Below are 26893 nucleotides of genomic sequence, written 5' to 3'. Positions count from 1 at the left end.
ACAAGCATTGTAATTAATGAGTTAGTTGCAGGATGATTATATATAACATTTGGAAAATGTTGAGTAAGTATTTGAAATTTTTTATCAAGCATTCGAACAAAATATTGAACACGTATTTGAAAATATTGAACAAGTATTTGAAATTGTTAATGTAGCATTTGGAGAAATGTTGAACAACTATTTGAAAAATGTTGATCAAGCATTTGAAAAATGTTGAACAAGTATTAGAAAAAATATTGAACAAGTATTTGAAAAATGTTGAACAAGTATTTGAGAAAATGTTGATCATGTATACAAGAATGTAGAATGAAAAACAAATTGAAACAAAGAAAAACAAAAAAGAAAAACTGAAAAAGAAAAACAAAATTGGAGAAGAAAAAAAACCCAAAAATGGAGAAGAAAAAACAAAATAAAAACAAAACAATAAAATGAGAAAAAGAACGAAAGAAAAAAGAAGAAGAAACAAAATAAAACAATAAAAAGGAAAAAAACGAGTAGCGTCAAGTAAAAACGCCCCTGTTCTAACCATGAAAGAAACTTAGGCGGGGTGGGTAGCGCAGTGTGCGATCTCGCTGGCATCCTAGAGACCCGGGTTTCACTCCTCCTTCTCACATTTTCTAGTCCTTTTTTACGATTATGCGTGCTTGAATGGGCCGGCCGAATACGATACGAAGGAGTAAAAAGCTTCAGCAAGACCTGCCACTTGGGTCGCTTAAAACCACAAATAGTCGCCGCGCCAAGACAGTGGGCAACCTCGCATCGGGGGAGCTCCACATGGGTCGACCCAGAAGTGCGGGAAGCACCAGCCTCCTTTTTCAGCTTTCCTTTTTTGCTTTATTTGTTTACTTTTATTTATACTTTCGTATATTCTAAATATATATATTAGAAAAAACACTATAAAAACATTTCAAAAATATTGGCCAAGCATTAAAAAATGTTAAATGTGTATAGAGAAATGTTTATCACGTGCACCAAAAATGTGAATTTTTTATCATTTATTCAAAAATGTAAATAATTAATAAAAATGTTGAAAATATATAAAAAATGTTAATCTAGCATTTCGAAATATTAAATGTGTATCAAAAAAATGTCACCATGTATTAAAGAAATGATGAATTTTTTATCATGTATCTGAAAATGTTAATCAACTATTTAAAAAAATGTTGAACAAATATTTTAAAATGTTAATCAAGCATTTCAGAAATGTTAATTGTGTATAAGAATGTTGACCATGCATTATAGAAATGATGAATTTTTTATCATGTATATAAAAATGTTCATCAAGCATTTGAAAAATGTTAGATTTCAATTGAAAAAATGTTCTCCATGTATTAAAAAATAATGAAACATTTTGATAATGTACATAAAAAATGTTCAAACATTAGAAAAACAAATTCAACAAGTAATTGGAAAAGGTTAGTCAAGAATTTAGAAAATGTCAAATGTTTATAGAAAAAATGTTCACCATGTGTTCAAAAAATGTTATATTGCATTCAGATAATATTAGTCAATCATTTGAAAAAAAAGTGAATGTTCATAGGAAAAATGTTAATATTTGTATTTCAAAAATGGTGATCAATATTTTGAAAAACATAAAAAATTGTATTGAAAAAGTTCATATGATCTATTAAAAATATATTAAGCTCACATAAAAAATGTTAAAGGTCTATTAGTAAAATTTTGTTGATATATAAAAAAATGTATAATAGAAAGAAAATAAACCAGGACACCCAAAAATGTGAAAAATAAAAAAGAAATGAATCAAAAAACTGAAAAGTAAAACCGAAGAAACAAATGTTGAAAGGGTAAACAATTAAAATAAACAAAAACTTTAGAAGAAAAAAGAAAAAAAAGAAAAGAAAATGAAAAAGGCATTGGAAATGGAAGAAACAAATGAAAAAAAGATAAAAAATGGAGAAGAAAGAAGAAAAAACAATTAAAAAGGCGGAAAAAGGAAGAAAAATCGAAAAACACAGAAGGAGATGGAGAAAGAAAAGCAAAAACAGAACAAAGTGAAAACCAGCTCTTTATGCCTAAGTAGGGCGCACCCAACTACTTTAACATGAACTCAAGTGTAGCTGAGTGGCTAGAAACGATGCGCAACACCCTGGAAATTAGTGATCGGCTCCCAGGTTCCCCCATTTTCTTCTATCTATTTTAAGATTGCACGCGTATAATGGGCGGGCCCAACACTATAGCACTCAACGCGAGAGTTCCCTCTCGTCTCGCTTAATGCAAGATATGGACGCCGCACATTAAGTGGCAGGGAATGGTTTTGGGAACAAGTTAATGGAACTATCGATTCTCGTCTTGTTTAAGACAACGCGCACATAACGGGCCGGCCCGACATTGTACCGCTCGATGGAGAGTTCCCTCTTGTCTCGCTTAATGCGAGATATAGACGCAGTGCATTAAGTGGCAGGGCGGTTTTGGGAACAAGTTAATGGAACTATCGATTCTCGTCTTTGTAAGATAGTGCACGCGTAACGGTAACGGGGCGTCCCAACGCTGTAGCGCTCGACGCAAGAGTTCCCTCTCGTCTCCCTTAAAGCGAGATATCGACACCTCACATTAAGTGGTAGGAGGCAGTTTTGGAAATAAGTTAATGGAACTATCGGTTGTCTAAAAAAAATTAATGGAACTATCGGCCTGGTTTTGGGGCGGTATTATGCTGTTTTTCCTATTTTCTTTTCTGTATTTTTCTCTACCAGTTTTCATTGGCTTTACTTTTTCCTTTTATTTTATTTTCAAGTTCATTTATTTCTTTTCCTTTTCATTTTTCGAAAGACATGTGCACTTTTTTAACACATGTTAAACAATTTTCGTGTACAGATTAAACATTCTTTAAAATAATGGTAAACATTTATCTGAATACATGTCGACATTTGTAAAATGTACATTTAACATTTTTCTAAAACACATGTGAACATTTTTAAAGCACATGTTCCTCATTTTCAAAAATATCATGAACATTTGAAAAAACTAAAAGGTTTTCTGAGTGTTAGAATAATATTGTTAAATGTCCTGAGCGTTTTTTATATGTTATGGCTCGAAAAAATGTATGAATTTCATGAACATTTTTTACATTTTTCGGAATATTTTTATTAAGTATCATGTATAAATATTTTTTATGTGTGAAATTCTTTAGATGTTGCCAACATTTTTGAATGTTACGAAGTTTGTGTTTTCTCACGGATTTTTTTACAGTGCTAGAAAAAAAAGAAATGCACAATATTTTAATATTTTTTAGGAATTATAACTTTTGAAAACACCTTTTGGATTTATGGGAACATTTTAATATGCCAGTTATATTTCTTAGAAGATTTCATAAAAAACGGGAAAAAATAAGTTTAAAAATCAGAAACAAAAAACGTGTGATGCATATGCTGGGTGTGGCAGACGTGGGCACTCTAAGTCACATGATAGACCTGGCCATTGGATATCATCTTTCACTCTATTGCATTTTTCCAAATGCAAAAAAAAAAGACTCAAAACAAAAGCACTTCTACTTTGTTCTAGAATATTCATAATATAATTATCCAAATCTTTTTGCTTCTAAAATCATCTTTCTTTGATTATTTTATGATTTAGAATGCATAATATGCTCAAATCTTAAAACGCTAACACTTTCCCATTGTTCTAGACTCTTTCGTTCTTTACTTATATATAAAAACAATTTTGTAAATGAATTAACTTTGATTTTACACTTTATTATTTACACTCCATAATATACACAAACCTCACATCACATGCACTTCCATAGTTCTAGTATCTTCCATACTTTAATTTTCATCAAGTTTTATTTTCTTCGAAAAGAATCGCCATTCACTTTTACTTTATGATATTTTTTGTTCAAGGCAATGATAAAATGTTCATAATTTTCATGTGTCTTTGAAGATGCAATACGAGTCATTCAAAAGTGTAATATGAGATACATAAAGACAAATTTGCTAGATATGTTTGAGATGAGTTTCATGTAGTACTATACTCGGGGACAGTATTCACAGGACCTGCGGAGGCGTGTGCAACCGATTGATAAGGTCAGTCGAGCGGCGCGGATGGAGCCGATCGCGGCAGGCGGGTGATCAATCTGATCGCACACAAGGTCAGTGGCACTGCTCGATGAGAATGACCGTGAAGCGGGGTGGTCGAGCAAACTAAGGTATCGATGGCCGGCAGGGAATGGCGTGCGGACGAGCGCGTCTAGCGCCCGGTAGCAGGCAAGGGGGCCGGCGAGTCCAAGGCAGCCAGCGAGCCCGAGGCAGCCAGCAAAGGGGCCGACGCGGCCCGTAGCCAATAGGTCTGACACAGCCGGCAGCCGGCGAGGGCCGGCGAGCCCGTGGCAACGGAGACGGTGGTTGATGCAGGGATCCTATTTGGAGTGGGGAGGTGATGGCTGGCATAGAGCGACGGCTGGGCATACGTGCAGACGACGGTCGTGACGGGCCGCCATGTCGCGCGAGGTCGCCGGATAGAAGAAGAGGCCAGGTGGTAGCGCCGGTTCGGAGTAGAGGCGCGCGGTCGATGGCGGCGGTGGACGACGCAAACCAATCTTAGATCGGAAAACGAAAAGGTAAAATGCCGATCAAGAGGACCGATGGGAGAGAGAAAAAACCCTGGATCAAAAGATCGAGAAAAACACTCTCTAGGGCAGCCGATCAACACGATCGACGGATGAACCCTAGGTGCCGGTGACGTGGGCCCCGGCGGCAGTCATGGAGGCCGACCGCCCCGGTGACAGCTCGCGGGGCCGAAGCGGTACGAGGCGGCTAGGGTTTGAACCGGTTAGACTGATGCCATGTTATAAGGGAATAGAGAGTGATTGGCGGAATATGATGGATATTGTATTGAGCCTTACGGGTAAGTATATAAATGGAAGTACAAACTTGAAGGGCAAGAAGTTTCTTCTAGATAAGATAAGAGATGAATTATAAATTCTAGATTATCAAATACATGTAAAGCAAATATATCTTTTGAGGAACTAATGGACATGAGGAGGATGAGGAGGAGGAGGCACGTCATGGCTGACTGTGGTTGCTAGCTACACAACACTACCTAGATAATGTTGTTCTGATTTGGCTCTATATACAGAGGACCTTCGTACTCGAGCTTCGTACTCTCAACATGTAAAAGAAGCGGGTGTCGCTAGCCATGCATCGTGTGGACGACCAGCACGCGGAGCAAGATGTTAATGATCGTGCCAGCAAAAGGAGCAAAGCTTGCCAGTATGGTGTCACGTCCAAGGATTGAGGGGCCGACTAATAAACAATCACCTGATTATTATTTTCCTTTGAGTTTAAGTTGAATTCCACTCGACCTTTCGTTCTCGGTCAAACAGACAACATCTTTTCATCCACGGTTGGTCAAGGCGTCCCCGTTTTGAGTTCGACCTCAGCTTCTGCTGAATGCGAGTGGTGGTCAAAACTACAGGGCCGCGCACCCTCACCGGTAAACATGTTGTCACGCCTTGTATCTAGCGTGTTCCAGACGAAGCCTCATCGGAGACACCGCAATCGACCGTGCCGCCCCTTCTCCACGTTGGTGTCACCCTTGCTCTTATGCTGAAATGGGCTAGAACGTCCAAAAAACCGGACACCTGTGTATTAAGCAAACACGGCAAGATAAATACTATTGTTGAAGTGATTATTGAATACGAAGAAAACCAAGGAGTTGTGTAATTTATGTGCCATTGAACATATCTCATTGTGTAGAATTCAAATTATTTTCTAATTGAGGTGCACATCAATCAATTTCATTCATCATGAAACCGATAATACATCTGGAAGGGGATCATCCCAAAGATCTGATCAAGTTCAACATATAACAATGAAACAAAGAAAAACAAAACATGTAGCACTAAGCTCTCAGCCCTCCTTCCCCGCGTCGTCCTCCCTGGGCGACTCGGGGGCGATACCTTAGCCACTGCTTCTAGCCCCCACCTCCTGCTCACCCCTCCCCCCGCCGCCGTCGGCGGCCGTCGCCGGGCCTGGCCCGTGTGGTGGTAGGCGGCGGCGGGGCCTGCCCTTGCACCATCTTGGCTGGCTTGGCCCCGTCTCTCCTTGGTTGCCGCCTGTGCCAACTTTGACCCCCTGCTGCAGCACTGCTCGCCCACGACTCCGGCCCCATGGCGGTTCCCGTCGGCCGCTCCTGGCGCCGCTCCGCTTGCCGGATCTGGCGCTGGCGGTGGGTCGGGTGGCGGCGGGCCGCCCGATCTGGTTGCCTGGCTGTGGGACGGGGTTGAGGCCCTGCACCTGCTGAGGCCTGCCGCATCCGCCCCCGAGTCACCGAACCTGGTGCTCTGACGGTTGTTGGCCTTCGATTCCGGCCGGATCTAGCCGGTGGGGACGTTGTAGACGCACCTTTGCTTCGGGGTGATGTATGGTGGCTGTGGAGGTGTACTTGGAGGTTGGTGGGGTGTCGTCTGGCTGTGGATGCGATGTGCATGGTGGGTGGATGCCGGTGCGGTGGCCCCGGACAGTGTGGACGACGTCGGCTCTATGGCGAGCGGCGGTCGTAGGTGCTTGTCCGTGACTTTGGCCGTGCGGGTGGCGAGGTTACGGTGGACGTGTACTGCGGTGGCCGGGGTGCTCGTCGACCGGCGTGCCTGTTCTGTTGAAGACCACCGTCCCTCTCTGGTGACCTGCGCCCTTCTGGTCAGTTTTGTGGCCTTGTGGTCAGGATGTAGAGCGGGACCGGGGGAAGCCCTTGGTCATCGGCGGCGGCCACGACATTGACGACGCCATTTTGGCGTCGGATCCTTCTTGGAGGCCTTGTCGAGGTCCCCTCCCGCTCGACTCCTTGCTCTCCTACAGCGAAAGCCCAAGTTCCCCATGCGGACGGCGGCGACGTGCTGTCGTCATACCCCTTGCCGAAGGCATCGTCCGGGGTGCTCGGAAGCAAGGTTGGCGCTTGTTGCTTGGTGGTGGGCGGTTGATGGCAGCTTCTTGTGCATCATCTTCTGCCGGTCTTCGTCGTGCGGTATCGTTCTTCAGCTTGTCTTTGGATGTGCGGCTAGACTGTAATTGGCGGTGAGGTCGCGGGAGCCCTGTGGTGTGGTTCAAGCTCTGGTCCCTCATGCCCGGGATGCTCTGTTGGTATAGTTCATGGTGAGTTATCTACCTTCCGACGGTACGGCGCCCTTCGAGCCAGGGCAAGAGGATTGTGGTCCTCTTTGGAGGTAGATTTAGATGGCTTGCGGCAGGCTCTGTGGGAGTAGGCGAAGAGGTGTTGGCCACTGATACTGGTGTTGCTTGGTGATCTCTCACCCCGAGGCTAGTGTAGCTGCTGTTCTAGATGTTTGGCTTCACGGATTTAGGCGGGGCTTTCTTTTCCATCTTCCGCTTGCCTGTATTGCTGTTAGGCTATGAGCTGTTGTAGCACCTTGTATCTTTGCCGTTTTCTAGTTTCTTTCCTTTGTAAGCTGCTCGTCGTAATCCTGGCCGGTTGATGGCTTTGTTAATTCAAAGCTGGGCTAGGCTCGAGTCCTATCTCGGGCTCGGCCAACGCTTTTTCTTTAAAAAAAACTCCTAACAACATTCTTTTAGACCATCCAACCCCCTGGACGATAGGCTCCTTTTACAGCAGCATCAATTCAAAAACAATTGCTTTCGAAAAAAAATTCAAAAACAATTAATCAACAAGCCATCCTGAGCACTAGGGTAGCCAACCTCTCCTCCTACTGGTAAGTTGAGCGGCAACTTGCAACAACAACTTTGTTCCATTGAATTGTAGTGCGCGAAGTCCTCGTCTTTGTACACAAGATCAAAACTCGAGGCAGTGAGCCGTTTAAGTTATCACACAACTCAAATCATAAGGATAAATATTCCACACGTATTATTTCTAAATTTCCAAATGGTCTAGATGATTGCAGTAACCCCTACAACTACAATCCCTGTCAACATGACATGGATATGAATTATCCAAGCACACAATTCTTGTACATAACTAACTACTAAGAGCATCTACAACTGGGCACCCTAAACTACCCCCCCCCCCCCCCCCCCCCATACACTTGGGCGGACAGCCCATTCAGTGACTGGTTAAAAAAAACTGACCTAGACGGGCGCCTCAAATGGGCCTCAAACGCCCAGGTTTACCGGCACCTCTCATATCCAGCCCAAATATGAGACGGATATGGGGAGGCCTGGGAGCGAACGGGCGTCTGCCAATGACGACGCCCATGGGGTCGGTGACGAGGTTATCTCTCACCAGGTATGCCCACGGTGACATCAAGCCCAACAAAAGCCCATGGGTCCTGTATTCTTTACGGTCAAGGACAATGCAAGTAACATGGGGGTTCTGTTAGTCGGTGTGGGCACCCGTGTTGGGAACGTAGTAATTTCAAAAAAATTCCTACGCACACGCAAGATCATGGTGATGCATAGCAACGAGAGGGGAGAGTGTCATCCACATACCCTCGTAGACCGTTAAGCGGAAGCGTTATAACAACGCGGTTGATGTAGTCGTACGTCTTCACGATCGACCGATGCTCAACACCGAACGTGCGGCACCTCCGCGTTCAGCACACGTTCAGCACACGTTCAGCTAGGTGACGTCCCGTGAACTCACGATCCAGTAGAGCTCGAGGAAGAGTTTCGTCAGCACGACGGCGTGGTGACGATGTTGATGAAGCTACCGACGCAGGGCTTCGCCTAAGCACCGCTATGATATAATCGAGGTGGATTATGGTGGAGGCGGGCACCGCACACGGCTAAGAGATCAACAGATCAATTGTTGTGTCTATGGGGTGCCTCCTTGCCCATGTATATAAAGGAGCTAGGGGGGAGGCGGCCGGCCAAGGAGGAGGGCGCGCCAAGGGGGGAGTCCTACTCCCACCGGGAGTAGGATTCCCTCTTTTCCTAGTTGGAGTAGAAGGGCAGAAGGAAGGGAGAGAAGAAGAAGGAAAGGGGGGCGCCGCCCCCCTCCTTGTCCAATTCGTACTAGAGGGGGAGGGGGCGCGCGCCTGCCCTTGGCCGCTGATACGTCTCCAACGTATCTATAATTTTTGATTGCTCCATTCTATATTATCTACTTGTCTTGGGCAATATTGGGCTTTATTTTCCACTTTTATATTACTTTTGGGACTAACCTATTAACTGGAGGCCCAGCCCAAATTTGCTGTTTTTTTGCCTATTTCAGTGTTTCGAAAAAAAAGAATATCAAACGAAGTCGAAACGGAACGAAATCAGCTGGAGAAGTTATTTTTAGAAGGAAAGCAACCCAGGGAACTTAGAGTGCACGTCAGGGGAGACACGGGCTGCCCACGAGGGTGGGGGGCGCGCCCACCCCCCCTAGGGCGCGCCCCCTGCCTCGTGGGGCCCTTGTGTCTCCTCCGACGTACTTCCTGCACCCATATATATCGTCGTACCCTAAAACTTCCAGAACGGAGATTAGATCGGGAGTTCCGCCGCTAGAAGCCTCCGTAGCCACCGAAAACCAATCTAGGCCCGTTCCGGCACCCTGCCGGAGGGGGCAATCCTTCTCCGATGGCCATCTTCATCATCCCGGTGCTCTCCATGACGAGGAGGGAGTAGTCCTCCCTTGGGGCTGAGGGTATGTACCAGTAGCTATGTGTTTGATCTCTCTCTCTCTCTCTCTCGTGTTCTTGACATGATACGATATTGATGTATCGCGAGCTTTGCTATTATAGTTGGATCTTATGTTTCTCCTCCCCCTCTTCTCTCTTGTAATGAATCGAGTTTCCCCTTTGAAGTAATCTTATCGGATTGAGTCTTTAAAGATTTGAGAACACTTGATGTATGTCTTGCCGTGGATATCTGTGGTGACAATGGGATATCACGTGATTCACTTGATGTATGTTTTGGTGACCAACTTGCGGGTTCCGCCCATGAACCTATGCATAGGGGTTGGCACACGTTTTCGTCGTGATTCTCCGGTAGAAACTTTGGGGCACTCTTTGAGGTTCTATGTGTTGGTTGAATAGATGAATCTGAGATTGTGTGATGCATATCGTATAATCATACCCACGGATACTTGAGGTGACATTGGAGTATCTAGGTGACATTAGGGTTTTGGTTGATTTGTGTCTTAAGGTGTTATTCTAGTACGAACTCTAGGGCTGTTTGTGACACTTATAGGAATAGCCCAACGGATTGATTGGAAAGAATAACTTTGAGGTGGTTTCGTACCCTACCATAATCTCTTCGTTTGTTCTCCGCTATTAGTGACTTTGGAGTGACTCTTTGTTGCATGTTGAGGGATAGTTATGTGATCCAACTATGTTATTATTGTTGAGAGGACTTACGCTAGTGAAAGTATGAACCCTAGGCCTTGTTTCAATGCATTGCAACACCGTTTATGCTCACTTTTGTCATTAGTTACCTTGCTGTTTTTATAATTTCAGATTACAAATACTATTATCTACTACCCATATACCACTTGTATCACCATCTCTTCGCCGAACTAGTGCACCTATACAATTTACCATTGTATTGGGTGTGTTGGGGACACAAGAGACTCTTTGTTATTTGGTTGCAGGGTTGATTGAGAGAGACCATCTTCATCCTACGCCTCCTACGGATTGATAAACCTTAGGTCATCCACTTGAGGGAAATTTGCTACTGTCCTACAAACCTCTGCACTTGGAGGCCCAACAACGTCTACAAGAAGAAGGTTGTGTAGTAGACATCAAGCTCTTTTCTGGCGCCGTTGCCTGGGAGGTGAGTGCTTGAAGGTATATCTTTAGATCTTGCAATCGAGTCTTTTAGTTTCTTGTTTTATCACTGGTTTAGTTTATAAAAGAAAACTAAAAAATGGAATTGAGTTTGTCTCATATGCTTCACCTTTTTAATATCTTTCGTGAGTATGATGGAAAGGATAATTGTGCTCAAGTGCTAGAAGAAGAAATCTATAAAATGTTTGGCACTAAATATTTGAATGATGAGCATGATTGCAATGTTTTTAGTATAGATTCCTTGAATATCCATGATGCTAATGATATGCAAAGCCACAAGATTGGGGAATCTATGTTTGATGAAGATGATATTTTTTGTCCCCCAAGTTTTGATGAGCAAATTTATTATGATGAAAGCATGCCTCCTATCTATGATGATTATTGTGATGACACGTATGCTTTAAAGAATAATAATAACAATGAAACTTGCCATCTTGATTTCAATTTTCAATCCCATGATAGTTACTTTGTTGAGTTTGCTCCCACTATTATTCATGAGAAGAATTTTGCTTGTGTGGAGAGTAGTAAAATTTCTATGCTTGTAGATCATGAAAAGAATGCTTTAGGTGATGGTTATATTGTTGAATTCATTCATGATGCTACTGAAAATTATTATGAAGGAGGAATATATGCCTGTAGGAATTGCAATAATATCAAGTTTCCTCTCTATGTGCTTAAAATTTCAAAGTTAAGCTTGTTTTGCTTTCCTATGCAAGTTGATTATTGTTCCCATAAGTTGTTTGCTCACAAAATCCCTATGCATAGGAAGTGGGTTAGACTTAAATGTGCTAGTCATATTCTTCATGATGCTCTCTTTATGTTTCAATTCTCATCCTTTATGTGAGCATCATTGAAATCATCATGCCTAGCTAGGGGCATTAAACGATAGCGCTTGTTGGGAGGCAACCCAACTTTATTTTTATTCCTTGTTTTTTGCTTCTGTTTAGTAATAAATAATTCATCTAGCCTCTGTTTATATGTGGTTTTATGCTTTTAATTAGTGTTTGTGCCAATTAGAACCTTTGGGAAGACTTGGGGAAAGTCTTTGCGATCATGCTGTAAAAAACAGAAACTTTAGAGCTCACGAGAACTGCTGTCATTTTTATTTGGAGCGTGCCATTTAGTTAATTATTTTTTCATATGATTAATAGATAAATTCCTCAGGTACAGAAATTTAGTTGAGAATTTTATGAGTTCCAGAAGTATACGTTTGACTCAGATTACTACAGACTGTTCTGTTTTTGACAGATTCTGTTTTTCATGTGTTGTTTACTTATTTTGATGAATCTATGGCTAGTAAAATAGTTTATAAACCATAGAGAAGTTGGAATACAGTAGGTTTAACACCAATATAAATAAATAATGAGTTCATTACAGTACCTTGATGTGGTGATTTATTTTCTTATACTAACGGAGCTTACGAGTTTTCTGTTAAGTTTTGTGTTGTGAAGTTTTCAAGTTTTGGGTAAGGATTAGATGGACTATGGAATAAGGAGTGGAAAGAGCCTAAGCTTGGGTATTCCTGAGGCACCTCAAGGTAATATTCAAGGATAGCCAAGAGCCTAAGCTTGGGGATGCCCCGGAAGGCATCCCCTCTTTCATCTTCGTTCATCAGTAACTTTACTTGGAGCTATATTTTTATTCGCCACATGATATGTGTTTTGCTTGGAGCGTCAATTTATTTTGTTATAATTTGCTTTCTGTTATTTAGAACAATGTTTTGCATCTTTTATTTAAATAAAAGTGGCATTGATAGCCTTTACTAAGCCTATTTTAGAAGTCCACATGTTGCTGTTTGAAAACAGAAAGTTTACCGCTGTTGCAATAATTCCCTAGAAAAGTCAGAATGTGACAAAATGTTGAAACCTTTTGCATATTAAGCTCTTATAATTTACTACAGTGGGAATTTTCTTTCATAATTTTTGGAGCTATGGAAGTATGGATGTTGCAGCATTCTTTACAGACTATCCTGTTTAGGCAGATTGCTGTTATGTTTGCATTGTTTGCATATGTTTGCTTCTTTAATGATTCTATTTGAGGATAGGACTATTAAATATGCAGAGGCATTTAGTATGCAATGTTGAATAATAATTTTAGGGATTTGCTACAGTAGAGTATGATAAGGTTTTGGCAATGGTTTATACTAACTTATCTCACGAGTCCTTGTTGAGTTTTGTGTGGATGAAGTTTTTGAGATTTAGGGAGACCGTGATATGAGAGGAATTAAGGAGAAAAAAAAGCTCAAGATTGGGGATGCCCAAGGCACCCCAAGATAATATTTCAAGAAGTCTCAAGCGTCTAAGCTTGGGGATACCCCGATTGGCATCCCACCTTTCTTCTTCAACAACTATCGGTTAGTATCGGTTGATCCTAAGTTTTTGCTTCTTCACATGATGTTTGCTATTCTTAGATGTCATTTTATTTTGCTTTGCTTGCTGTTTGAATAGAATACCAAGATCTGAAATTATTAAATGTTAGAGAGTCTTCACATAGTTGCATAATTATTCGACTACTCATTGATCTTCCCTTATATCTTTTGGAGTAGTTTGTCGTTTGCTCTAGTGCTTCACTTATACCTTTTAGAGCATGGTGGTAGTTTTATTTTGAAGAAATAGATGAACTCTCATGCTTCACTTAGATTATTTTGAGAGTCTTAAATAGCATGGTAATTTGCTTAAAATCCTAATATGCTAGGTATTCAAGAATAATAAAATTATCTTATCAGTGTGTTGAATACTAAGAGAAGTTTGATGCTTGATGATTGTTTTGAGATATGGAGGTAATAATATCAAAGTCGTTCTAGTTGAGTAGTTGTGAAATTGAGAAATGCTTGTGTTGAAGTTTGCAAATCTCGTAGCATGCACGTATGGTAAACGTTGTGTAACAAATTTGAAACATGAGGTGTTATTTGATTGTCCTCCTTTGAGTGGCGGTCGGGGACGAGCGATGGTCTTTTCCTACAAATCTATCCCCCTAGGAGCATGCGCGTAGTGCCGAGGTTTTTGATGACTTGTAGATTTTTGCAATAAGTATGTGAGTTCTTTATGACTAATGTTGAGTCCATGGATTATACGCACTCTCACCCTTCCATCCTTGCTAGCCTCTTCGGTACCGTGCATTGCCCTTTCTCACATCGAGAGTTGGTGCAAACTTCGCCGGTGCATCCAAACCCCGTGATATGATACGATCTGTCACACATAAACCTCCTTATATCTTCCTCAAAACAGCCACCATACCTACCTATTATGGAATTTCCATAGCCATTCCGAGATATATTGCCATGCAACTTTCCACCATTCCGTTCATCATGACACATTCATCATTGTCATATTGCTTAGCATGATCATATAGTTGACATAGTATTTGCGGCAAAGCCACTATTCATAATTCTTTCATACTTGTCACTCTTGATTCATCGCATATCCCGGTACACCGCCGGAGGCATTCATATAGAGTCATACTTTGTTCTAGTATCGAGTTGTATCATTGAGTTGTAAATAAATAGAAGTGTGATGATCATCATTCAATAGAGCATTGTCCCCCCCCAAAAAAGAGAGAGAAAGGCCATAAAAAAGGAAGACCAAATAAAAAAAATAAAGGCCAAAAAAAGGGGACAATGCTACTATCCTTTTTCCACACTTGTGCTTCAAAGTAGCACCATGATCTTTATGATAGAGAGTCTCTTGTGTTATCACTTTCATATAGTAGTGGGAATTTTTATTATAGAACTTGGCTTGTATATTCCAGCAATGGGTCTCCACAAGTGCCCTAGGTCTTCGTGAGCAAGCAAGTTGGATGCACACCCACTTAGTTTCTTTTGATGAGCTTTCATACATTTATAGCTCTAGTGCATCCATTGCATGGCAATCCCTACTCCTTGCATTAACATCAATCGATGGGCATCTCCATAGCCCATTGATTAGCCTCGTTGATGTGAGACTTTCTCCTTTTTGTCTTCTCCACATAACCCCTCTCATTATATTCTATTCCACCCATAGTGCTATATCCATGGCTCGCGCTCATGTATTGCGTGAAAGTTTATGAGTTTGAGATTACTAAAGTATGAAACAATTGCTTGGCTTGTCATCGGGGTTGTGCATGATGAGAGCATTCTTGTGTGACGAAAATGGAGCATGACTAAACTATATGATTTTGTAGGGATGAACTCTCTTTGGCGATGGTATTTTGAGAAGACATAATTGCTTAGTTAGTATGCTTGAAGTATTATTATTTTTACGTCAATATAAACTTTTGTCTTGAATCTTTAAGATCTGAATATTCATATCACAAGTAAGAAGGATTACATTGAAATTATTCCAACTAGCATTCCACATCAAAAATTATCTTTTTTATCATTTACCTACTCGAGGACGAGCAGGAATTAAGCTTGGGGATGCTTGATAAGTCTCCAACGTATCTATAATTTTTTATTGCTCCATGCTATATTATCTACTGTCTTGGGCAATATTGGGCTTTATTTTCCACTTTTATATTACTTTTGGGACTAACCTATTAACCGGAGGCCCAGCCCAGATTTGCTGTTTTTTTTGCCTATTTCAGTGTTTCGAAGAAAAGGAATATCAAACGAAGTCGAAACGGAACGAAATCAGCTGGAGAAGTTATTTTTAGAAGGAAATCAACCCAGGGAACTTAGAGTGCACGTCAGGGGAGACACGGGCTGCCCACGAGGGTGGGGGGCGCGCCCACCCCCCTAGGGCGCGCCCCCTACCTCGTGGGGCCCTTGTGTCTCCTCCGGCGTACTTCCTGCACCCATATATATCGTCGTACCCTAAAACTTCCAGAACGGAGATTAGATCGGGAGTTCCGCCGCTAGAAGCCTCCGTAGCCACCGAAAACCAATCTAGGCCTGTTCCGGCACCCTGCCGGAGGGGGCAATCCTTCTCCGATGGCCATCTTCATCATCCCGGTGCTCTCCATGACGAGGAGGGAGTAGTTCTCCCTCGGGGCTGAGGGTATGTACCAGTAGCTATGTGTTTGATCTCTCTCTCTCGTGTTCTTGAGATGATACGATCTTGATGTATCGCGAGCTTTGCTATTATAGTTGGATCTTATGTTTCTCCTCCCCCTCTTCTCTCTTGTAATGAATCGAGTTTCCCCTTTGAAGTAATCTTATCGGATTGAGTCTTTAAAGATTTGAGAACACTTGATGTATGTCTTGCCGTGGATATCTGTGGTGACAATGGGATATCACGTGATTCACTTGATGTATGTTTTGGTGACCAACTTGCGGGTTCCACCCATGTACCTATGCATAGGGGTTGGCACACGTTTTCGTCGTGATTCTCCGGTAGAAACTTTGGGGCACTCTTTGAGGTTCTATGTGTTGGTTGAATAGATGAATCTGAGATTGTGTGATGCATATCGTATAATCATACCCATAGATACTTGAGGTGACATTGGAGTATCTAGGTGACATTAGGGTTTTGGTTGATTTGTGTCTTAAGGTGTTATTCTAGTACGAACTCTATGGCTGTTTGTGACACTTATAGGAATAGCCCAACGGATTGATTAGAAAGAATAACTTTGAGGTGGTTTCGTACCCTACCATAATCTCTTCGTTTGTTCTCCGCTATTAGTGACTTTGGAGTGACTCTTTGTTACATGTTGAGGGATAGTTATGTGATCCAACTATGTTATTATTGTTGAGAGGACTTACACTAGTGAAAGTATGAACCCTAGGCCTTGTTTCAACACATTGCAATACCGTTTACGCTCACTTTTATCATTAGTTACCTTGCTGTTTTTATAATTTCAGATTACAAATACTATTATCTACTATCCATATACCACTTGTATCACCATCTCTTCGCCGAACTAGTGCACCTATACAATTTACCATTATATTGGGTGTGTTGGGGACACAAGAGACTCTTTGTTATTTGGTTGCAGGGTTGCTTGAGAGAGACCATCTTCATCCTACGCCTCCTACGGATTGATAAACCTTAGGTCATCCACTTGAGGGAAATTTGCTACTGTCCTACAAACCTCTGCACTTGGAGGCCCAACAACGTCTACAAGAAGAAGGTTGTGTAGTAGACATCAGCCGCCCCTCCTCTTCTCCCACTAAGGCCCATTAGGCCCAATATACTCCCCAGGGGGTTCCGGTAACCCCCCGGTACTACGGAAAATGTCCAAAACCTCCCGAAACACTTCCGGTGTCTGAACATAGTCATCCAATATATCGATATTCACGTATCGACCATTTTGAGACTCCTTTTCTTGTCCATGATCATATCCGGGACTCCGAACTACCTTCGGTACATCAAAACATAAAAACTCATAATACCGATCGTCACAGAACTTTAAGCGTGCGGACCCTACGAGTTCGAGAACTATGCAGACATGACCGAGACATGTCTCCGGTCAATAACCAATAGCGGAACCTGGATGCTCATATTGGTTCCTACATATTCTACGAAGATCTTTATCGGTCAAATCGCATAACAATATACATTGTTCCCTTTGTCATCAGTATGTTACTTGCCCGAGATTCGATCGTCGGTATCTCAATACCTAGTTCAATCTCGTTACCGGCAAGTCTCTTTACTCGTTTCATAATACATCATCCCGCAACTAACTCATTAGTTGCATTGCTTGTAAGGCTTATAGTGATGTGCATTACCGAGAGGTCCCAGAGATACCTCTCCGACAATCAGAGTGACAAATCCTAATCTTGATCTATGCCAACTCAACAAGTACCATCGGAGACACCTTTAGAGCACCTTTATAATTACCCAGTTATGTTGTGACATTTGGTAGCACACAAAGTGTTCCTCCGGTATTCGGGAGTTGCATAATCTCATAGTTATAGGGACATGTATAAGTCATGAAGAAAGCAATAGCAATATACTAAACGATCGAATGCTAAGCTAACGGAATGGGTCAAGTCAATCACATCATTCTCTAATGATGTGATCCCGTTAATCAAATGACAACTCATGTCTATGGCTAGGAAACTTAACCATCTTTGATTCAATGAGCTAGTCAAGTAGAGGCATACTATTGACACTTAGTTTGTCTATATATTCACACATGTACTAAGTTTTCGGTTAATACAGTTCTAGCATGAATAATAAACATTTATCATGATATAAGGAAATATAAATAATAACTTTATTATTGCCTCTAGGGCATATTTCCTTCAGTCTCCCACTTGCACTAGAGTCAATAATCTAGTTCACATCTCCATGTGACTAATACCCAAAGGGTTTACTAGAGACAATAATCTAGTTCACATCGCTATGTGATTAACACCCAAAGAGTGATCATGTTTTGCTTGTGAGAGAAGTTTAGTCTATGGGTCTGCAACATTCAGATCCGTATGTATTTCGCAAATTTCTATGTCTACAATGCTCTGCACGGAGCTACTCTAGCTAATTGCTCCCACTTTCAATATGTATCCAGATCGAGACTTAGAGTCATCTAGATCGATGTAAAAAGCTTGCATCGACGTAACTCTGTACGACGAACTCTTTTATCACCTCCATAACCAAGAAATATTTCCTTAGTCCTCTAAGGATAATTTTGACCGCTGTCCAGTGATCTACTCCTAGATCACTATTGTACTCCCTTGCCAGAATCATGCTAAGGTATACAATAGGACTGGTAAACAGCATATCATACTTTATAGAACCTATGACTGAGGCATAGGGAATGACTTTTCATTCTCTTTTTATTTTCTGTTGTGGTCGGGTTTTGAGTCTTTACTCTACTTCACACCTTGCAACACAGGCAAGAACTCCTTTGACTATTCCATTTTGAACTACTTCAAAATCTTGTCAAGGTATGTACTCATTGAAAAAAATTATCAAGCGTCTTGATCTATCTCTATAGATCTTGATGCTTAATGTGTAAGCAGCTTCATCGAGGTCTTTCTTTGAAAAATTCTTTTCAAACACTCCTTTATGCTTTCCAAAAAATTCTACATTATTTCCGATCAACAATATGTCATTCACATATACTTATCAGAAATGCTGTAGTGCTCCCACTTATTTTCTTGTAAATACAGGCTTCACCGCAAGTCTGTATAAAACCATATGCTTTGATCACTTTATCAAAGCATATATTCCAACTCCGAGATGCTTGCACCAGTCCATAGATGGATCGCTGGAGCTTGCTCACTTTGTTAGTACATTTAGGATCGACAAAACCTTCTGGTTGCATCATATACAACTCTTCTTTAAGAAATCCATTAAGGAATACAGTTTTGACATCCATTTGCCAGATTTCGTAAAATGCGGCAACTGCTAACATGATTCGGACAGACTTTTAAGCATCGATACGAGTGAGAAAATCTCATCACAGTCAACACGTTGAACATGTAGAAAACTTTTTGCGACAATTCGAGCTTTGTAGATGGTAACACTACTATCAGCATCCGTCTTCCTCTTGAAGATCCATTTATTCTTAATGACTCACTGATCATCGGGCAAGTCAATCAAAGTCCATACTTTGTTCTCATACATGGATCCCATCTCAGATTTCATGGCCTCAAGCCATTTCGCGGAATCTGGGCTCATCATCGCTTCCTCATAGTTCGTAAGTTCGTCATCGTCTAGTAACATGACTTCCAGAAAGGATTACCGTACCACTCTGGTGCGGACCATACTCTAGTTGTCCTACGAGGTTCGATAGTAACTTGATCTGAAGTTTCATGATCATCATCATTAGCTTCCTCACTAACTGGTGTAGAGATCACTAGAACTGATTTCTGTGATGAACTACTTTTCAATTTGGGAGAAGGTACAATTACCTCATCAAGTTCTACATTCCTCCCACTCACTTCTTTCGAGAGAAACTCCTTCTATAGAAAATATCCATTCTTAGCAACGAATGTCTTGCCTTCGGATCTGTGATAGAAGGTGTACCCAACTGTCTCCTTTGGGTATCCTATGAAGACACATTTCTCCGATTTGGGTTTGAGCTTTATCAGAATGAAACTTTTTCACATAAGCATCGTAACCCCAAACTTTTAAGAAACAACAAATTTGGTTTCTTGCCAAACCACAGTTCATATGGCGTCATCTCAACGGATTTAGATGGTGCCCTATTTAACGTGAATGCAGATGTCTCTAATGCATAACCCCAAAACGATAGCAGTAAATCAGTAAGAGACATCATAGATTGCACCATATCTAGTAAAGTACGATTACGATGTTCAGACACACCATTATGCTGTGGTGTTCCGGGTGGTGTGAGTTGCGAAACTATTCCGCATTGTTTCAAATGCAGACCAAACTCGTAACTCAAATATTCTCCTCCACAATCAGATCGTAGAAACTTTATTTTCTTGTTACGATGATTTTCCACTTCACTCTGAAATTCTTTGAACTTCTCAAATGTTTCAGACTTATGTTTCATCAAGTAGACATACCCATATCTTCTCAAATCATCTGTGAAGGTGAGAAAATAACGATATTCGCCGCGAGCCTCAATATTCATCGAACCACATACATCAGTGTGTATAATTTCCAACAAATCTATTGCTCGCTCCATAGTTCCGGAGAACGGCGTCTTAGTCATCTTGCCCATGAGGCATGGTTCGCAGGCATCAACTGATTCATAATCAAGTGATTCCAAAATCCCATCAACATGGATTTTCTTCATGCGCTTTACACCAATATGACCTAAACGGCAGTGCCACAAATAAGTTGCACTATCATTATTAACTTTGCATCTTTTGGCTTAAATATTATGAATATGTGTATTACTACGATCGAGATTCAATAAACCATTCACCTTGGGTGTATGACCATTGAAGGTTTTATTCATGTAAACAGAATAACAATTATTCGCTAACTTTAAATGAATAACCATATTGCAATAAGCATGATCAAATCATATTCATGCTTAACGCAAACACCAAATAACATTTATTTAGGTTCAACACTAATCCTGAAAGTATAGGGAGTGTGCCATGATGATCATATCAATCTTGGAACCACTTCCAACACACATCGTCACTTCACCCTTAAATAGTCTCTGTTCATTCTGAAACTCCCGTTTCGAGTTACTAATCACAACAACTGAACTAGCATCAAATATTGAGGAGTTGCTATAAACACTAGTAAAGTACACATCAATAACATGTATATTAAATATACCTTTGTTCACTTTGCCATCCTTCTTATCCGCCAAATACTTGGGGCAGTTCTGCTTCCAGTGACCAGTCCCTTTGCAGTAGAAGCACTTAGTCTCAGGCTTAGGTCTAGACTTGGGCTTCTTCACTTGAGCAGCAACTTGCTTGTCATTCTTCTTGAAGTTCCCCTTCTTCCCTTTGCCCTTTTCTTGAAACTAGTGGTCTTGTCAACCATCAACACTTGATGCTTTTCTTGATTTCTACCTTCGTCGATTTCAGCATCACGAAGAGCTTGAGAATTGTTTCTGTTATCCCTTGCATATTATAGTTCATCATGAAAGTTCCAGTAACTTCGTGATAGTGACTAGAGAACTCTATCAATCACTATCTTATCTAGAAGATTAACTCCCACTTGATTCAAGTGATTGTAGTACTCAAACATTCTGAGCACATGCTCACTAGCTGAGTATTCTCCTCCATCTTGTAGGCAAAGTACTTGTCAAAGGTCTCATACCTTTTGACATGGGCATGAGTCTGAAATAATAATTTCAACTCTTGGAACATCTCACAAGCTCCATGGCATTCAAAACGTCTTTGAAGCCCCGATTCTAAGCCGTAAAGCATGGTGCACTAAACTATCAAGTAGTCATCATATCGAGCTCGCCAAACGTTCATAACGTCTACATCTGCTCCTGCAATCGGTTTGTGACCTAGCGGTGCTTCAAGGACATAATTCTTCTGTGCAGCAATGAGGATGATCCTCAGATCACGGATCCAATCCGCATCATTGCTACTAACATCTTTCAACTTAGTTTTTCTCTAGGAACATATGAAAAAAAATAAACGGGGAGCTACATCGCGAGCTATTGATCTACAACATAGTTATGCAAATACTATCAGGACTAAGTTCATGATAAATTAAAGTTCAAATAATCATATTACTTAAGAACTCCCACTTAGATAGATATCCCTCTGATCATCTAAGTGATCACGTGATCCAAATCAACTAAACCATAATCAATCATCACGTGAAATGCAGTAGTTTTCAATGGTGAACATCACTATGTTGATCATATCTACTATATGATTCACGCTCGACCTTTCGGTCTCAGTGTTTCGAGGCCATATCTGCATATGCTAGGCTCGTCAAGTTTAACCCTGCATGTGCAAAACTGTCTTACACCCGTTGTAGATGAACGTTGAGCTTATCACATCCGATCATCACGTGGTATCTCGGCACGACGAATTTTGGCAACGGTGCATACTCAGGGAGAACACTTTTACCTTGAAATTTAGTGAGAGATCATCTTATAATGCTACCGTCGAACAAAGCAAAATAAGATGCATAAAGTATAAACATCACATGCAATCAATATAAGTGATATGATATGGCCATCATCATCTTGTGCCTTTGATCTCCATCTCCAAAGCACCGTCATGATCACCATCGTCACCGACGCGACACCTTGATCTCCATCGTAGCATCGTTTGTCGTCTCTCCATCTATTGCTTCTACGACTATCGCTACCGCTTAATGATAAAGTAAAGCAATTACAGGGCGATTGCATTGCATACAATAAAGCTACAACCATATGGCTCCTGCCAGTTGCCGATAACTCCGTTACAAAACATGATCATCTCATACAATAAATATAGCATCATGTCTTGACCATATCACATCACAACATGCCCTGCAAAAACAAGTTAGACGTACTCTACTTTGTTGTTGCAAGTTTTACGTGGCTGCTATGGGCTGAGCAAGAACCGTTCTTACCTACGCATCAAAACTACAATGATAGTTCGTCAAGTTTGTGCTGTTTTAACCTTCACAAGGACCGGGCGTAGCCACACTTGGTTCAACTAAAGTTGGAGAAACTAACACCCGCCCGCCACCTATGTGCAAAGCACGTCGGTAGAACTAGTCTCGCGTAAGCGTACGCGTAATGTCGGTCCGGGCCGCTTCATCCAACAATACCGTCGAACCAAAGTATAACATGCTGGTAAGCAGTATGACTTGTATCGCCCACAACTCACTGATGACAACTCACTGATGACCCACAAGTATATAGGGGATCTATCGTAGTCCTTTCGATAAGTAAGAGTGTCGAACCCAGCGAGGAGCAGAAGGAAATGATAAGCGGTTTCCAGCAAGGTATTCTTTGCAAGTACTGAAATAAGTGGTAACAGATAGTTTTGTGATAAGATAATTTGTAACGAGCAACAAGTAACAAAAGTAAATAAGGTGCAGCAATGAGGCCCAATCCTTTTTGTAGCAAAGGACAAGCCTGGACAAACTCTTATATGATGTAAAGCGCTCCCGAGGACACATGGGAATATCGTCAAGCTAGGTTTCATCATGTTCATATGATTCGCGTTCAGTACTTTGATAATTTGGTATGTGGGTGGACCGGTGCTTGGGTGCTGCCCTTACTTGGACAAGCATCCCACTTATGATTAACCTCTATTGCAAGCATCCGCAACTACAACAAAAGTATTAAGGTAAACCTAACCATAGCATGAAACATATGGATCCAAATCAGCCCCTTACGAAGCAACACATAAACTAGGGTTTAAGCTTCTATCACTCTAGCAACCCATCATCTACTTATTACTTCCGAATGCCTTCCTCTAGGCCCAAATAATGGTGAAGTGTCATGTAGTCGACGTTCACATAACACCACTAGAGGAGAGACAACATACATCTCATCAAAATATCGAACGAATACCAAATTCACATGACTACTAATAGCAAGACTTCTCCCATGTCCTCAGGAACAAAAGTAACTACTCACAAAGCATAAACTTGTTCATAATCAGAGGGGTATTAATATGCATAAAGGATCTGAACATATGATCTTCCACCAATTGAACCAACTAGCATCAACTACAAGGGGTAATTAACACTACTAGCAACCTACTAGCACCAATCCCGGACTTAGAGACGAGAATTGGATACAAGAGATGAACTAGGGTTTTGAGATGAGATGGTACTGATGAAGATGTTGATGGAGATTGCCCTCTCCCGATGAGAGGAGCGTTGGTGATGATGATGGCGATGATTTCCCCCTCCGGGAGGGAAGTTTCCCCGGCAGAACAGTTCCGCCAGAGCCCTAGATTGGTTCCGCCAAGGTTCCGCCTCGTGGCGGCGGAGTTTCGTCCGAGAAGATGGCTTATGATTTTTTCCCATCGAAAGACTCCATATAGCAGAAGATGGCCACCAGGGGGCCCACTCGGTAGGGGGCGCGCCCAGGGGGTAGGGCGCGCCCCCCACCCTCGTGGGCAGGGTGTGGCCCCCCTGGCGAAGTTCTTTCTCTCAATATTTTTTATATATTTGGAAAACATCTTCCGTGAAGTTTCAGGACTTTTGGAGCTATGCAGAATAGGTCTATAATATTTTCTCCTTTTCCAGACCAGAATCCCAGCTGACGGCATTCTCCCTCTTTATGTAAACCTTGTAAAATAAGAGAGAATAGGCATAAGTATTGTGACATAATGTGTAATAACAGCCCATAATGCAATAAATATTGATATAAAAGCATGATGCAAAATGGACGTATCAACTCCCCCAAGCTTAGACCTCGCTTGTCCTCAAGCGAAAAGCTGAGATCGAAAAATATGTCCACATGTTTAGAGATAGAGGTGTCGATAAAAATAAAATACGGACATGAGGGCATCATGATCATTCTTATAACAACAACTCATATAATTTTTTTTCATATAATATCTAATGTTAGAGTAATAATTCAATCACAATATCAAGTATGAATCGGAAACTTCATTGAAAACTAACAAACTACAATCTCAGTCATTCAAGCAATTGCAATTTATCATAACATAGGAAAGAGTCAATGTATAAGAGCTTTTCAGCAAGTCCACATACTCAACTATCATATAGTCTTTCACAATTGTTGACACTCACGCAATACTTATGGGTATGGAGTTTTAATCGGACACAGAGAAAGATAGGGGCTTATAGTTTTTCCTCCCAACATTTTGCCTCAAGGGCAATGTCAACAGTAATAGTTCATGAAAACTCACATCCAATTAGCCATATATACCAGGATCTTTCCAACATATTGTGCTTGCCGAAGGATAAAATGTAAAAAGGAAGGGTGAAGATCACCATGACTCTTATGCAATGTAGGAGATAAAAGTAAAAGATAGGCCCTTCGCAGAGGGAAGCAGAGGTTGTCATGCGCCTTTATGGTTGGATGCACAAAATCTTAATGTGAAAGAACGTCACTTTATATTGCCACTTGTGATATGGACCTTTATTATGTAGTCTGTCGCTTTTATTACTTCCATATCACACAATCGTATAAAACTTATTTCCTCCACACCAATCAATCATACATATTTAGAGAGCAATTTTTTTATTGCTTGCACCGATGACAACTTACTTGATGGATCTTACTCAATCCATAGGTAGATATGGTGGACTCTTATGGCAAGACTGGTTTAAGGGTATTTGGAAGCACAAGTAGTATCTCTACTTGGTGCAATGAATTTGGCTAGCATGAGGGGGAAAGGCAAGCTCATCATGTTGGAAGATCCAAGACAATATAATTTATCTCAGACGTAAGAAAACATAACCCATTACGTTGTCTTTCTTGTCCAATGTCAACTCTTTAGCATGTCATATTTTAATGAGTGCTCACAATCATAAAAGATGTCCAAGATAGTATATTTATATGTGAAGACCTCTCTTTCTTTATTACTTCCTATTAATTGCAATGATGACCAAAACTGTGTTTGTCAACCCTCAACAACTTTTATTCATAATACTCTTTCTATGTGAGCTCATTACTCTCCATAAGACTCACATGATCTCTTTGTTTCTTTTTATTTCTTTCTCTTTTCTTTTATTCACTTAGGATCATGGCAAAATAATCAAGCCCTTGACTCAACACTAATCTTTATTATATAGCTCATGGACTCGATTAGATAGAAGGATAATAAAGCAAAACTCACAACTAGATCACACTAAGAACTTTTATTTTACTAGATTAAGATATTACCAAAAGGATCGAACTAAGAAAAACAGTAAAGATAAAAGTGATGGTGATACGATACCGGGGCACTCCCCCAAGCTTGGCAGTTGCCAAGTGGAGTGCCCATACCCATGTGATTATGTATCCTTTGTTGGTGAAGAAGGTGGGGATGTTGATGATGGATAGTCGCACATTGAGCGTAGGAGGTCTTCTAACTTGCAGATAATGCCCTTGAGTGCGATGATGTGCTCCTTCAACAAAATATTTTCACATGTGAGATACTTATTTTGTATACGAGCTAACTCAATCATCTTGAAAGCTTCAATTTCTGTTGGGGTATGAAGGTTGTGATCCATTTGAATGGTGTCTTCTGTTGCCGGAACTTGGTCCTCCATGGCCTTCTTGATCCCTTCATCCTTGTTGATCTCCATGGGTTCTTCTCTCTTCAGCTCTATCTTCATTAGCCAAGCATCGTTGCCCTCATGGTTGGAGGAGGAGGGAGATGACATAGTGCCTGGCCTTGACAACCCTGACAGAAAACAGCTCGAAACAAAGACAGGAGATTTTTGCATGATACGGGAGTCAAAACCCCCAAGAGATTATATAATGAATTTTTACTGACCAAAATACGTGTCGTGTACGAAAACGGAGTACGGAGAGCACACGAGGTGCCCACGAGGTAGGGGGGCGCGCCTAGTAGGGTAGGGCGTGCCCTCCACCCTCGTGGAGCCCTCGTGTCCTTCCCGGACTGCTTCTTATTTTTCTATTTTTCTAAATATTCCAAAACGGAGAAATATTGCCTTAACAATTGTTTTGGAGTCGGTTTACTTACCGTACCACATACCTATTCCTTTTCAGAGTCTGAAACATTCCAGAAAGTGTCCCTTATGTATTCCTCCGGGGTTATGGTTTCAATAACATTGGTTTCAACACTTATGGGATTACCTGAGATATAATGTTTGATTCTTTGATCGTTCACCACCTTCGGATTTGTGCCTTCAAAGTTGTTGATTTTTATGGCACCGGAATGGTAGACCTCCTCGATAACGTAAGGACCTTCCCATTTAGAGAGAAGTTTTCCTGCAAAAAATCTTAAACAAGAGTTGTATA

The sequence above is a fragment of the Triticum urartu genome, chromosome 7A (genome assembly GCF_056163025.1).
Source record: "Triticum urartu cultivar PI428250 chromosome 7A, HENAU_Tu73, whole genome shotgun sequence".
NCBI classification, from domain to species: domain Eukaryota; kingdom Viridiplantae; phylum Streptophyta; class Magnoliopsida; order Poales; family Poaceae; genus Triticum; species Triticum urartu.
This window is presented reverse-complemented; position numbering follows the sequence as displayed.